Source organism: Bombina bombina, chromosome 5, assembly GCF_027579735.1.
Source record: "Bombina bombina isolate aBomBom1 chromosome 5, aBomBom1.pri, whole genome shotgun sequence".
In the NCBI taxonomy this organism is placed as follows: Eukaryota; Metazoa; Chordata; class Amphibia; order Anura; family Bombinatoridae; genus Bombina; species Bombina bombina.
In genome coordinates, this window is record NC_069503.1 from 53,028,433 (window position 1) to 53,043,519 (window position 15,087).

The following is a 15,087-nucleotide window of genomic DNA, read 5'->3' on the forward strand; positions in this document are numbered from 1 at the left end:
AAAAGTAGCACGTTGCTATTTCCAAACCACTTTTTTTCAAAATTAGCGCTAGTTACATTGGGACACTGATATCTTTCAGGAATCCCTGAATATCCCTTGACATGAATATATTTTTTTAGAAGACATCCCAAAGTATTGATCAAGGCCCATTTTGGTATATTTCATGCCACCATTTCACCGCCAAATGCAATCAAATAAATAAAATCGTTCACTTTTTCACAAACTTTAGTTTTCTCACTGAAATGATTTACAAACAACTTATGCAATTATGGCATAAATGGTTGTAAATGCTTCTCTGGGATCCCCTTTGCTCAGAAATAGCAGACATATATGGCTTTGGCATTGCTTTTTGGTAATTAGAAGGCCACAAAATGCCACTGCGCATCACACGTGTATTATGCCCAGCAGTGAAGAGGTTAATTAGGGAGCATGTAGGGAGCTTCTAGGGTTAATTTTAGCTTTAGTGTAGTGTAGTAGACAACCCCAAGTATTGATCTAGGCCCATCTTGGTATATTTCATGCCACCATTTCACCGCCAAATGCGATCAAATAAAAAAAAATGTTACATTTTTCACGATTTTAGGTTTCTCACTGAAATTATTTACAAACAACTTGTGCAATTATGGCATAAATGGTTGTAAATGCTTCTCTGGGATCCCCTTTGTTCAGAAATAGCAGACATATATGGCTTTGGCGTTGCTTTTTGGTAATTAGAAGGGCGCTAAATGCTGCTAAGCATCACACGTGTATTATGTCCAGCAGTGCAGGGGTTAATTAGGTAGCTTGTAGGAAGCTTGCAGGGTTAATTTTAGCTTTAGTGTAGAGATCAGCCTCCCACGTGACACATCACACCCCCTGATCCCTTCCAAACAGCTATCTTCCCTCCCCCACCCCACAATTGTCCCTGCCATCTTAAGTACTGGCAGAAAGTCTGCCAGTACTAAAATAAAAAGGTATCTCTTTTTCCCCCTTTTTTTTTTAAAGCATATTTACATATGCTGCTGTGTAGGGTCCCCCCCTTAACCCCCAACCTCCCTGATCTTCCCCAAACAGCTCTCTAACCCTCCCCCTCTACCTTATTTGGTGCCATCTTGGGTACTGGCAGCTGTCTGCCAGTACCCAGTTCATACAAAAAAAAATATTTATTTTTTTATTTTTTATTTTCTGTAGTGTAGCTTCCCCCCAAAAAAGACCACCCCCCACCCCCTCTCAGATCTCTTTGCAACTTCTTAACCCATTCCCTCCCCCCTTTCTCCCACTTAGAAGTTTTTTTATTTTCTGTAGTGCAACGGTTCCCACCCGCTCCCTCCCTGTGCACGCGCCCGCCCGCCACGAAACGCACACGTGTGAAGGAAACTGACTGCTATTATTTCACAGTCAAAAAAGTGTTATTTTTTTTAATGTACACTACTGTTACACCAGATATGAGTGGTGGCACTGGGCAAGTGGGCACAGTATACGCTGTGAGCCTGACACACACACTGGCAGGCAGGCAACTGCAATTCGATTACACAGGAAAAAAAAAAAAGCAGACTGATGTTCTAGCCCTAAAAAGGGCTTTTTGGGGTGCTGTCCTTACAGCAGAGATCAGATGAGTCCTTCAGGACTGTAGTGGACACTGAATACACTAGCCTAGCTATCGATTTCCCTATTAAATCAGCAGCAGCTACACTGTCCCTCCTCTCACTAAGAATGCAGCTTCCAAATGAATCTAAAATGGATGCTGTCCAGGAGGTGGGAGGGTCTGGGAGGGAGGGTCTGCTGCTGATTGGCTGGAATGTGTCTAGTGACTGTGAGGTACAGGGTCAAAGTTAACGCAATGATGACGAATAGGGGGCGGATCGAACATCGCATATGTTCGCCCGCCGCTGCGAACGCGAACATGCGATGTTCGCCGGCGAACTATTTGCGACATCACTATTGCTGAGCATAGAGTTGCCAGGCAGTCCCCCACACAGCCAAGTGGCCAATATAGTAAAAAAAATAATATTTTTTTTAAATGTGATGTCATGTCATTGTCTAGCCTAAGTTTTGATCTGAGCATATGGCTGGGCCTGGAAGTAACTTCACAACCATGGCATGTGATCTGAGAATTCAATTTATGACGTTGTGGACTGGACATTAAGTCTCACTGTCTCATCGGCAACTGAGCATATTACTCTCTGTCTGGGGTTGATTAATGTCCAGTCCAGTTTGTGATCAGACCTCTCAGACTCAGAATAGACCTCATTGCCAGCAACCCTGGACCCTGACAGAGAGTAATATGCTGTGCTCAGTTGCTGATGAGACTAAATGTCCAGTCCAGTTTGTGATCAGACCTCAGACTCAGAATAGACCTCATTGACAATTTGCCAGCAACCCCTGACAGAGAGTAATATGCTCAGTTGCTGATGAGACTTAATGTCCTGTCCAGTCCAGTGAGGTGAGGTCTGATCACAAACTGGACTGGAGTCTGGACATAAAGTCTCATCAGCAACTGAGCATATTACTCTCTGTCAGCAAGGGTTGCTGGCATTGCAATGAGGTCTATTCTGACTTTCTGAGTCTGAGGTCTGATCACAAGCAACTCACCTGCTTGTTATCTAGTAAACAGTAAAGAAGACTAGAGTAAGACGTAGTCACGTATATAATTTTTGAAAAGTACAGCTTAGCAGCAGCTCACTCACTTGACACTGAGACACTCACTTACTTAACGGTCTTAACCGTCACATTCACAACACAATGCGGGTCACGTCGGGACAGCATGGCAACTGCAGCTCTCACTGTCCTGTCACTGAGTGAGCAAGTTCTCAGCCAAACTTCTGAGCTTCTTGAATTTCTTCTCACACCGACACCGTCTGCAGTGTCTGGACTCTGGATCACTCACTAAGACTCTGAGTGAGAGAGAGGACACCGTCACACACACAATGGACACAGAGTGCGTGGCTGGCCTGGCTCCTGCAGTCGACTCGACACGTGACCTTCCTCTTCAGTCTTCTCTTCACTCACTGTCTGGGGCCTCTGGGCACGTGACAGCGCGCCTCACTCCGCGCCTGGGATGATCTCCCGCCAACCGCACCAGTCCCACCCACTGACTGAAGCGACGTCCCTCACTGTCAGAGACTGGCGCTGATTGGCTGACACTTCAACTGACAGGCAGGCAGGGCTCCTGAGGGTGCTATAGACCAGCCTCTATTGGGAGCGGTACAGGCCGCGAAGAAGAGACAATGTTAAAGCTTCTTCGCCACTGGGTGGCACTGCGGCAGACTCTAGCGGCCCATACAAACAAATACATCATATTGCGCAACGGAAGGGCTCACAGTCTCTACCTACTTGCGCAATGTGTATGTATTTTAAAAATTATTATTGTACACGCAAAACTCAAAAGTAATCAAAATTGCTGAGCGGGTGGCGGGGGGTGGGTCACCAATAAATACAAAATATATATATATATTTTTTTTATTATTATTATTAAAATGTATTCAATGGTGTAATTACACACATAGGACAGAATTACACACATAGGACAGGTGAGGCGCTGCCTCACCTGCCTCCTATGACAGCACATCACTATGTATGTATGAATAAATGTGTGTGTGTGTGTATGAATGGATGAGTGTGTATGAATATGTGAATATGTATGAGTGTGTGTGTGTGTATGTATGAATGAGTGTGTGTGTGTGTGCGTATGAATGGATGAGTGTGTGTATATATGTGTATATATGTGTGTATGAATGTGTGTATGAATGTGTGTGTATATGAATGGATAAATGTGTGTGCGTGTCTGTGTGCTCGTATGTATGTACAGTATGTGTGTGTGTATGTACGAGTGTAACTATGTATGCATACTTTTAAGTATGCAACAATTGAACCTCTATTGGGTTCATATGTTTGTTTATCTGGCTCTGATACTAGCCTCACCAGCCACTGACCTAACTGCACGGCAGGAAAGAGAGCTGTTTGGGAGGAATCAAGGGGTGAAAAGTGTCAGGTGGGAGGGTAATCTCTAAACTAAAGCTAAAATTAACCTTACAAGCTTCATAATTAACCCCTTCACTGCTGGGAATAATAAAAATGTGGTTGCAGGTGCAATTAGTGGCTTTCTAATTATCAAAGCCATGTATGTCTGCTATTTTTGAACAAAGGTGACCCCAGAGAAGCTTTTATAACCATTTGTGCCATGATTGCACAAGTGATATGTAAATAATTTCAGTGAGAAACCCAAAGTTTGTAAAAAAGTTCAGGATTTTTTTTTTTATTTGATCGCATTTGACGGTGACATGGTGGCATGAAATATACCAAAATGGGCCTAGATCAATACTTTGGGTTGTCTACTAAAAATAAATATATAGTTTTGATAGATAAATAAAAAAACAAGGCTCTATTTCTGTTTAAATGCAGTGATGCTAAAAATGCTAAAAATGCTCTGGTCTGGTTGGGGGTGTTTTAGTCTGAAATGCCAGGTCCTTAAGGGGTTAAAGTAAGTTTTTTTGCTAATGGCTTATACATATTCACATATACATACACATGACAAGAGGAAACAGAGAGATATTAATAAAACACAGACCAGTAAAGTAACAAGAGATATAAAACAAATGGTTAATAACAGACAGAATATAAAACAAAACACAATATTATCTGAGAATACACAAATAGATAAGGGAGAATGTGACAATCAGCACAAGGTGTTGTGTAACTGGAAGGAATAGGTGCTGGGGAAGGTGGGGTAGATAACGTAAGAAGGGAGATAGGGAAGGATAATGTATAGGGGATTATAGAGCACAGTAAATGACATAAGGGGCTATTAGACACAATGTATTGTCTGTACCTGATCACATATAACAGCCAATGACACTAAATACTGGGAATGGGCTAAATTAGCATCACTTTCTCTTATCTCATTTATACTAATAAAGGGACGGTGTAAAGCTGCACAATATACAGGGCACTACACAACAGGCTGAATGCTGATGTAAACACAATATAGTAACACATTTGTACATAATAAATTATTAGCAAGAGATCTGCTAAACTAGATTATTCCATCAGTTCAGTAGCCCAGAGAGCTGAGTGTGCCAGGGTGTATATATCTAAAGTTACTCTCTTATATCAGGGCATTATAGTGTGACAAAAGTGACAGGATCATGTAGTATTATCACTATACACCCTGCAAATCTATGTTTAAACCTCGCAAAAGGGTTAAACCCACTGGTAAAGTATGACTTGGGAGCCACAGAGAACTGCTGGTCCAAATCGGAAACTGCCGGTGACCCAATCAGCAGCGGTAGTCACACAGCTGGGTGAGTGTAAAATAGATTTTATTATGTATATTCTATATAAGGTGATTTTTGGTAAAGATATTTTATATTTGTTTGTTTTCTTCATCTTATTAAAGGGACAGTCTACTGTTAAATTGTTTTCTTTCATGTAATTGGCAAGAGTCCATGAGCTAGTGACGTATGGGATATACATTCCTACCAGGAGGAGCAAAGTTTCCCAAACCTCAAAATGCCTATAAATACACCCCTCACCATATCCACAATTCAGTTTTACAAACTTTGCCTCCCATGGAGGTGGTGAAGTAAGTTTGTGCTAGATTTCTACGTTGATATGCGCTTCTCAGCAGGCTGAAGCCCGGTTTTCCTCTCAGAGTGCAGTGAATGTCAGAGGGATGTGAAGAGAGTATTGCCTATTTGAATACCATGGTCTTCCTCTAGGGGATCTATTTCATAGGTTCTCTGTTATCGGTCGTAGAGATTTCTTCTCCTACCTCCCTTTTCAGATCGACGATATACTCTTATATACCATTACCTCTACTGATTCTCGTTTCAGTACTGGTTTGGCTATCTACTATATGTAGAGGAGTGTCTTAGGGTAAGTAAGTCTTATTTTATTTATGACACTCTAAGCTATGGTTTGGCACTTTATATGTAAAGTTCTAAATATATGTTTTATACTATATTTGCCATGATTCAGGTCAATCAGTTTATTTTCCTTCATTCACACTGTCAGTTTCATTTTTTGGGAAAATGCATATGAATATAAAATATTTTTCTTACCCAATATTTTCAATTTGACTTTTTTCTTCTAAATTGCGGGCTGTTAGGCTCGCGGGTGCAAAAAATTCTAGAATTTATTGCGTCATTTTTGGCGCAAGACTTTTTTGGCGCGAGATCGACGTTTGACGTCAATGACGTCATTTCCGGCGTCGTAGTTGACGTCGGAAGATTTCACGTAGTTGCGTCATTTTTGACTCGTGTTTGTTGCAGACGTTTTTGGCGCCAAAAAATATGTGGCCGTCATACTTGGCGCCAGTTTTTTCACATTACTTCAGTCTCACTTTTCAGTTGCTTCTGGTTTCTAGAGGCTTGTTCTGTTTTGCATTTTTTCCCATTCCTGAAGCTGTCATTTAAGGAATTTGATAATTTTGCTTTATATGTTGTTTTTTCTATTACATATTGCAAGATGTCACAACCTGACCCTGGATCAGAATCTACTTCTGGAAAGACGCTGCCTGATGTCGGTTCTACCAAAGCTAAGTGCATTTGTTGTAAACTTTTGGTAACTGTTCCTCCGGCTGTAGTTTGTGTTAGTTGTCATGATAAACTATCAAACGCAGATATTTCCATTAGTAATAATTCATTACCTGTTGTTGTTCCATCAACATCTAATGTTCAGGATGTTCCTGTTAATGTAAAATAAATAATTTGTTTCTAATTCTATTCGGAAGGCTTTGTCTGTTATACCTCCTTCTAGTAAACGTAAAAGGTCTTTTAAAACTTCTCATAAATCAGATGAATTTTTAAGTGACCGCCATCATTCTGACTTATCTATTTCTGATGAGGATCTATCTGGTTCAGAGGATTCTGCCTCAGATATTGACACTGATAAATCTTCATATTTGTTTAAAATGGAGTTTATTCGTTCTTTACTAAAAGAAGTGTTGATTGCATTAGATATGGAGGAGTCTAGTCCTCTTGATATTAAAACTAGTAAGCGTTTAAATTCGGTTTTTAAACCTCATGTAGTTATTCCAGAAGTTTTCCAGTTCCTGATGCTATTTTAGAGGTAATTTCTAGGGAATAGTCTGGGTACTTCATTTACTCCTTCTCCAAGGTTTAAGAAATTGTACAGCACAGTATGGGTCTGTGTGAATAGCGCTCGACTCACCGCTCCAAATTAGGTTGCTGTAGGGGGTGGAAATACCAATCCTCCTGTCGGCTCAATGGAGAGTGGGTATGTATTGCAATCCTTGAAAGTCCTGTTATGCAGCCCCAAAATAAGTCTGCCAGCTTATCGAATAAGTGCAAAGTAATCCAGTAATAGGGCGCACCACAGAGACGATCAGTTCAAATAGGTAAAAAATACTATTTATTCAGCACAGCGCCCTTACATGTTTTTACGCTGTGCTGAATAAATAGTATTTTTTACCTATTTGAACTGATAGTCTCTGTGGTGCGCCCTATTACTAGATTACTTTAAGAAATTGTACCCTTTGCCGTCTGATAGATTAGAGTTTTGGGAGAAAATCCTCAAAGTTGATGGGGCTATCTCTACTCTTGCTAAACGTACTACTATTCCTACGGCAGATAGTACTTCTTTTAAGGATCCTTTAGATAGGAAGCTTGAATCCTTTCTAAGGAAGGCTTATTTATGTTCAGGTAATCTTCTTAGACCTGCTATTTCTTTGGCTGATGTTGCTGCAGCTTCCACTTTCTGGTTGGATGCTTTAGCGCAACAGGTGTCAGATCATAATGTTTATAGCATTGTTAAACTTCTTCAACATGCTAATAACTTTGTTTGTGATGCCATTTTTTATATCATTAGGATTGATGTCAGGTATATGTCTTTAGCTATTTTAGCTAGAAGAGCTTTATGGCTTAAATCTTGGAATGCAGATATGACTTCTAAGTCAACGTTGCTTTCTCTTTCTTTACAAGGTAATAAATTATTTGGTTCTCAGTTGGATTCTATAATTTCAACTGTTACTGGGGGGAAGGGAGCTTTTTTGCCTGAGGATAAAAAATCTAAGGGTAAATATAGGGCTGCTAATCGTTTTCGTTCCTTTCGTCAGAATAAGGAACAGAAGCCTGACCCTTCCCCTAAAGGAACGGTTTCCGTTTGGAAACATTCTCCTGTCTGGAATAAATCCAAGCCTTTTAGGAAATCAAAACCAGCTCCCAAGTCTGCATGAAGGTGTGGCCCTCATTCCAGCACAGCTGGTAGGGGGCAGGTTAAGATTTTTCAAAGATGTTTGGATCAGTTCGATTCAGAACATTGTTTTTCAAGGCTACAGAATAGGTTTCAAGATAAGACCGCCTGTGAGAAGATTCTCTCTCTCAGGTATTCCAGTAAACCCAGTAAAAGCTCAGGCTTTTCTGAAATGTGTTTCAGACCTGGAGTCAGCTGTGGTAATTGTGCCAGTTCCAGATCTGGAACGGGGCCTGGGGTTTTATTCAAATCTGTTCATTGTACAGAAGAAAGAGAATTCTTTCCAACCAGTTCTGGATCTAAAAATATTGAATCGTTATGTAAGGATACCAACATTCAAATGGTGATTATAAGGACTATTCTGCCTTTTGTTCAGCAAGGGCATTATATGTCCACAATAGACTTACAGGATGCATATCTTCATATTCCAATTCATCCGGATCACTATCAGTTCCTGAGATTCTCTTTTCTAGACAAGCATTACCAGTTTGTTGCTCTTCCTTTTGGCCTAGCAATAGCTCCAAGGATCTTTTCAAAGGTTCTCGGTGCCCTTCTCTCTGTAATCAGAGAGCAGGATATTGCGGTATTTCCTAATTTGGACGATATCTTGATACTTGCTCAGTCTTTACATTCTGCAGAATCTCACATGAATCAACTTGTGTTGTTTCTTCAAAGACATGGTTGGAGGATCAATTTACCAAAGAGTTCCTTGATTCCTCAGACAAGGGTAACCTTTTTGGGTTTCCAAATAGATTCAGTGTCCATGACTTTGTCTCTAACAGAAAAGAGATGTCTGAAATTGGTTTCAGCTTGTCGGAACCTTCAGTCTCAATCATTCCCTTCGGTAGCTTTGTGCATGGAAATTCTAGGTCTCATGACTGCAGCATCGGACGCGATCCCCTTTGCTCGTTTTCACATGAGACCTCTCCAGCTTTGTATGCTGAACCAATGGTGCAGGGATTATACAAAGATATCACAATTAATATCCTTAAATTCCAATGTTCGATCTTCTCTGACGTGGTGGTTGGATCACCATCGTTTAGTTCAAGGGGCCTCCTTTGTTCATCCTACCTGGACTGTGATCTCAACAGATGCGAGTCTTTCAGGTTGGGGAGCTGTATGGGGATCTCTGACAGCGCAGGGGGTTTGAGAATCTCAGGAGGCGAGATTGCCAATCAACATTTTGGAACTCCGTGTGATTTTCAGAGCTCTTCAGTTCTGGCCTCTTCTGAAGAGAGAATCGTTTATTTGTTTTCAGACAGACAATGTCACAACCGTGGCGTATGTCAATCATCAAGGTGGGACTCACAGTCCTCAGAATATGAAAGAAGTATCTCGGATACTGGTATGGGCGGAATCCAGGTCCTTTCTAATCTCTGCGGTTCACATCCCAGGTATAGAAAATTGGGAAGCGGATTATCTCAGTCGCCAGACGTTACATCCGGGCGAATGGTCTCTTCACCCAGAGGTATTTCTTCAGATTGTTCAGATGTGGGGACTTCCAGAAATAGATCTGATGGCTTCTCATCTAAACAGGAAACTTCCCAGGTATCTGTCCAGATCCAGGGATCCTCAGGCGGAAGCGGTGTATGCATTGTCACTTCCTTGGAATTATCAACTTGCTTATATATTTCCGCCTCTAGTTCTTCTTCCAAAAGTGATATCCAAAATCATGATGGAACATTCTTTTGTACTGCTGGTGGCTCCAGCATGGCCACACAGGTTTTGGTGTGCGAATCTTGTTCGGATGGCCAGTTGCCAACCTTGGACACTTCCGTTAAGGCCAGACCTTCTATCTCAAGGCCCATTTTTCCATCAGGATTTCAAATCATTAAATTTGAAGGTATGGAGATTGAACGCTTAATACTTAGTCATAGAGGTTTCTCTGACTCAGTGATTAATACTATGTTACAGGCTCGTAAATCTGTATCTAGAAAGATTTATTACCAAGTTTGGAGGACTTACATTTCTTGGTGTTCTTCTCATAAATTCTCTTGGCATTCTTTTAGAATTCCTAGAATTTTACAGTTTCTTCAGGATGGTTTGGATAAGGGTTTGTCTGCAAGTTCCTTGAAAGGACAAATCTCTGCTCTTTCTGTTCTTTTCCACAGAAAAATTGCTAAACTTCCTGATATTCAATTGTTTTGTACAGGCTTTGGTTCATAACAAGCCTGTCATTAAATAAATCTCTCCTCCTTGGAGTCTTAATTTGGTTTTGAGGGCTTTACAGGCTCCTCCGTTTGAACTTATGCATTCTCTGGACATTAAATTACTTTCTTGGAAAGTCTTGTTCCTTTTGGCCATCTCTTCTGCTAGAAGAGTTTCTGCGTTATCTGCCCTTTCTTGTCAATCTCCTTTTCTGATTTTTCATCAGGATAAGGCGGTGTTGCGGACTTCATTTATTCATTTAAATTTTTACCTAAAGTTGTGAATTCTAATCCCAAGAATTCTCTGGAGAGATCTTTACATTCTTTGGATGTAGTAAGAGCTTTGAAATATTATGTTGAAGCTACTAAAGATTTCAGAAAAACTTCTAGTCTATTTGTTATCTTTTCTGGTTCTAGGAAAGGTCAGAAGGCTTCTGCCATTTCTTTGGCGTCTTGGTTAAAGCTTTTGATTCATCATGCTTATGTGGAGTCGGGTAAGTCCCCGCCTCAAAGGATTACGGCTCATTCTACTAGGTCAGTTTCTACTTCCTGGGCTTTTAAGAATGAAGCTTCTGTTGATCAGATTTGCAAAGCAGCAACTTGGTCTTCTTTGCATACTTTTACTAAATTCTACCATTTTGATGGTTTTTCTTCTTCAGAAGCAGTTTTTGGTAGAAAAGTACTTCAGGCAGCTGTTTCAGTTTGATTCTTCTGCTTATAATTTCAGTTTTTTTCATTATAAAGATTAAAACTTTTGATTTGGGCTGTGGATTTATTTTTCAGCGGAATTGGCTGTCTTTATCATTTATCCCTCCCTCTCTAGTGACTCTTGCGTGGAAGTTCCACATCTTGGGTATATGCTATCCCATACGTCACTAGCTCATGGACTCTTGCCAATTACATGAAAGAAAACATAATTTATGTAAGAACTTACCTGATAAATTCATTTCTTTCATATTGGCAAGAGTCCATGAGGCCCACCCTTTTTTGTGGTGGTTATGATTTTTTTGTATAAAGCACAATTATTCTAATTCCTTGTTTGATGCTTTCGCTCCTTTCTTATCACCCCACTTCTTGGCTATTCGTTAAACTGAATTGTGGGTGTGGTGAGGAGTGTATTTATAGGCATTTTGAGGTTTGGGAAACTTTGCCCCTCCTGGTAGGAATTTATATCCCATACGTCACTAGCTCATGGACTCTTGCCAATATGAAAGAAATGAATTTATCAGGTAAGTTCTTACATAAATTATGTTTTCCCCTCAATCTGATTCCAGTAACTTGTTATAGAAGCTGCAGAGTATAAAATGTATGTGAAACTGTTCATTTAGGTTTAGTGTTGTATCTCTTTGAAACCACAACTCATTAAAATGGGCTGAACTTTAGAGAGATCATAACTATTTATTGTATCACATTCTACACACAGAAATAATTCCTTATCTTATCTCTGTCTGTAAACCAAAGCCCAATATTTATAGAGAACAATTTATAATGAACATTTAGTACAGATTAGTCCTACTCTAGGAGTGTAATATCTTCTGTTGGCCCTTGTTTACATAGCTTTTCAATATCTAATAATTAAAGGGACACTGAACCCACATGTTTTCTTTCGTGATTCAGATAGAGCATGCAATTTTAAGCAACTTTCTAATTTACTCCTATTATCAAATTTTCTTCATTCTCTTGGTATCTTTATTTGAAATGCAGAAATGTAAGTTAAGATGCCGGCCCATTTTTGGTAAACAACAACGGTTGTTCTTGCTGATTGGTGGATAAATTCATCCACCAATAAAAAAAGTGCTGTCCGGAGTTCAGAATAAAAAAAAAAGCTTAGATGCAATCTTTTTCAAATAAAGATAGCAAGAGAATGAAGAAAAATTGATATCTTTATTTGAAAAAGATTGCATCTAAACTTTTTTTTTATTATTCATAACTCAGGACAGCTCTTTTTTATTGGTGGATGAATTTATCCATCAATCAGCAAGAACAACCGTTGTTTACCAAAAATGGGCCGGCATCTTAACTTACATTCCTGCATTTCAAATAAAGATACCAAGAAAATGAAGAAAATTTGAGTAAATTAGGAAGTTGCTTAAAATGTCATGCTCTATCTAAATCACAAAAGAAAAAATTTGCGTTTGTCAGCTGTAAAACACAAAGACCTAAATCCCATTGAGGTGGTAAATTGTGAAAACTAAGTGATAAAAACATTTATCGCCATTAAAGTCTATGGAGAATTTTTATGATACCAGCAGTTTCCAAACTTTACCACCGTAATGAAAACACGGCCAAAGTATGATCTGTTGGAACCAATAGAAACAGCACTTAAATCTGTGCTTAAAGGGACAGTCTACTGCAGATTTTTTATATTTTATAAAGATAGATAATCCCTTTATTACCCATTCCCCAGTTTTGCATAACCAACACGATTATATTAATGTACTTTTTTACCTCTGTGAGTACCTTGTATCTAAGCCTCTGCAGACTGTCCCCTTATCTCAGTGCTTTTGACACTTGTAGTTTAGCCAATCAGTGCTAACTCATAAATAACTCCATGTGAGTGAGTACAATGTTATCTATATGGCCCACATGAACTAGCACTGTCTAGCTTTTAAAATCTGCACTAAATTAAGAGGCGGCTTTCAAGAGATTAGAAATTAGCATATGAGCCTACCTAGGTTTAGCTTTCAACAAAGAATACCAAGAAAACAAAGCAAATTTGATGATAAAAAGTCAATTGGAAAGGTTTTTTGTTTTTTTTTTAAATTGCCTGCCCTATCTGAATCATGAAAGTTCAATGTTGGCTTTACTGTCCCTTTAAATTACAGAGAGATAGTTAAGGAAATACAAACTAGGTTACAAAGATGGGCTTCATTTCTGATCATTGTATCTAAAAAGATCATCTTAATGAAAATAGTTATTCTCCCACTGAATCTATTAATATACTTTTTACCTCTGTGATTACCTTGTATCTAAGGCTCTGCAGACTGCCCCCTTATCTCAGTTCTTTTCACAGACTTGCATTTTAGCCAATCAGTGCTGACTCAAATAACTCCATGGGAGTGAGCACAATGTTATCTACTGTATATGGCACGCATGAACTAGCACTGTCGAGCTGTGTAAAACTCTCAAATGCACTGAGATAAGAAGCTCCCTTCAAGGGCTTAGAAATGATCATATGAGCCAACCTAGCTTTAGCTTTCAATAAAGAATACCAAGAGAACAAAGCAAATTTGATGATAAAACCAAATAGGAAAGTTGTTTAAAATGACACACCCTATCTGAATCATTAAAGGGACAGTAAACACAAGATTTATAATGACTTATTCCTATGTAGTAGTTAATGTTAATTTATACCCCTGTAGCCCATGTTTAATGCATATACTGTATGTTTTTTGTTCAAAATCACTTATTTTTCATCCTCCGGCCGATTTGAAATGGCCGCCAGATACCTCCTTTCCCAGACGTCATCCTAAATGAATGCTTTGTTGAAAGTAACTGCTCCGTGTTGAGCAAGCTCGTGTACATCTTTTGTGCATGCGCATTGTATTTAAGACTTTAGTCTCACAGAACCAAGTACAAGCTCCTCTGAATTCTCCCTTGACTTCTAACTTGATTTTCACTGCATAATCCCCCCTTACAATTACTGTGCCATACGGTTCCTCCCTACAAAGCAGCCGTGTCACGTAACACACAATACTTGCAGCTATACAAATGGCATGAGCCAAACACCATGGGGGGGGGGGGGGGGCTTTATAATATTGCCAGTAAATAATGCAAACGTCAGAATTCACACACTGGTAGCGCTAAGTGCAAACACCTTGCACATCAATAGAAAATAAAATGCAATGCATGCACTGGTGTCTTTAGTACTAGATACAGAACTGCACAATGTCAGACCACACACAGCCCAACCACTATAGTGTAATGTTACACCGAGATATTTCTGTCACAGCCTCAGTCCCCATACATAATACTATAAGTGACATTGTGCAGTTCTGTATCTAGTGTAACACTGAATAATGAAAGAAATATATTAGGTTTAATGTCCCTTTAAAACTAACCCTGCTACACATCTGCCCCTAGTTAGTCTGAGCAGGGGTGATAAGATCATGTAAAACAATACAAGTGTTGCTAACAAACTAACATAACAACCCTTTGTCTACTCAGTAACAAGGCTCCTATAAATAAGGCAAACTATGTGGGGTTATTAGTTACTGTGCGCCCCTCTGCGCTAGTTACTGTGTGCCCCTAGATAAAGCAGGGCTGATAACGTGTGCTTTGGGGGCACAGTGTGTATTAACCCATCACTGAAACACAGAGCCACACATTATCTATTAACCCTTCACTAGCATAGAGAGCAGCACAGTGTATATTAACCCTTCACTAGCACAGAGAGCAGCACAGTGTGTATTAACCCTTCACTAGCACAGAGAGCAGCACAGTGTGTATTAACCCTTCACTAGCACAGAGAGCAGCACAGTGTGTATTAACCCTTCACTGGCACAGAGAGCAGCACAGTGTGTATTAACCCTTCACTAGCACAGAGAGCAGCACAGTGTGTATTAACCCTTCACTGGCACAGAGAGCAGCACAGTGTGTATTGACCCTTCACTAGCACCGAGAGCAGAACAGTGTGTATTAACCCTTCACTAGCACAGAGAGCAGCACAGTGTGTATTAACCCTTCACCGGCACAGAGAGCAGCACAGTGTGTATTAACCCTTCACTGGCACAGAGAGCAGCACAGTGTG

General features: G+C 39.9%; 1 protein-coding gene across 1 annotated transcript in view; it reads right to left on the reverse strand.

The window, feature by feature from the left end:
* Positions 1 to 15,087, reverse strand: part of LOC128659828 (gastrula zinc finger protein XlCGF52.1-like) — a 127,082-nt gene that overhangs the window by 96,678 nt on the left and 15,317 nt on the right. The window lies entirely within an intron of this gene.